Below are 1,224 nucleotides of genomic sequence, written 5' to 3' on the forward strand. Positions count from 1 at the left end.
AAAAAAAAAAAAAAAAAACAGTGATGTAATGGGACAAATAACTCACACCACTGATCTTGATGGTAGTCAGGGCCACCAGCCAAGGAATGCAGGCAGCCTCTAGAAGCTGGAAAAGGCAAACGGATTCTCCCAGAGCTTCCAGAAGGAACCAGCCCAGCTGACACATTTCAGACCCCACAGAGCTGCAAGCTAAATTTGTTATGGCAAGACAGTAAGTTAGTGGTAATTTATTATTAGCAATAGAAAACTAACAGCTCATATGTAAAAGCTGGACGTTTTCACAAGAAAATGGCAATACTAACGAGGCAGGGCAGGTGCCCCCTTCAGACAGTGAGCATTTTCAATTGCACTTGGTCCTCAGCCAACGATGCCTGTTTAGGTGACCACGTCTCTAGGCATCGAGGTTTGGGCTCCATGCACTGAACTATGCTGTTTCCCAAACAATAATGGAATTTCAGCAATGAAGCAGGTAGCCAGGTGTGATAGTGCAGCCCAGTAATCCCAGCATTTTGGGAGGCTGAGGCAGGAGGATTGTGAGGCCAAGCCCAACTTTGGAGACAATGAGATCCTACCAAAATAAAAATGGGCTGAAAAAAGAAATAAAAATGGGCTGGGCGCCATCGCTCAAGCGCCGGGAGATAGGCCGGCCGGATCCACCGCGGGAAGGAGAACCACTCCTGCTCCCAACCCAGCAGCCATTGCTCAAGCGCCGGGAAGGGAGCCGCAGGTGCCCCTGAACCCCCATAAGCGTCCCCCCTGCACTCTCAGACCTCCTGACTGTGCAAGTCTTTGAACCCACTCTGTAAAGACAGAGGTGGTCATCAAGGGTATTTTTCTGAGTTCCCAACTTTGAACATCTTTTAAAAAGGGCGGGGGAAACCTGTAATAGAACGTTGCAGAGTTCAACCATTCAGAAGGATGGGGAACTCAATCTGGGCCTTGCAGCCCGAGGTCAGTCAGCGTCATGGGGTTCAGCAATCAGCTAACTGAGATCAGGGGTCTTGCATCCTCGCTCTGTCTGAGCCATTAAATGGTAAATATACTATGTTGAAAAGTTTGTTCACTGCAGGCATGTTCTGGACTGCTTCTTGATTTCAATTTAATTCAAATGATTTAAGGGTGATAGACTAGTGACTACCACAGGTGGTCAGTGCCCAAGTTGTGCTTGATCTTAATGTGTCGCTGATTGTATCAGTTGGGGTAAAGCATTGCCGTTGATTTGAT

The sequence above is a fragment of the Fukomys damarensis genome, unplaced genomic scaffold (assembly GCF_012274545.1).
Source record: "Fukomys damarensis isolate Sample0158 unplaced genomic scaffold, DMR_v1.0_HiC HiC_scaffold_32, whole genome shotgun sequence".
Classification (NCBI taxonomy): Eukaryota; Metazoa; Chordata; class Mammalia; order Rodentia; family Bathyergidae; genus Fukomys; species Fukomys damarensis.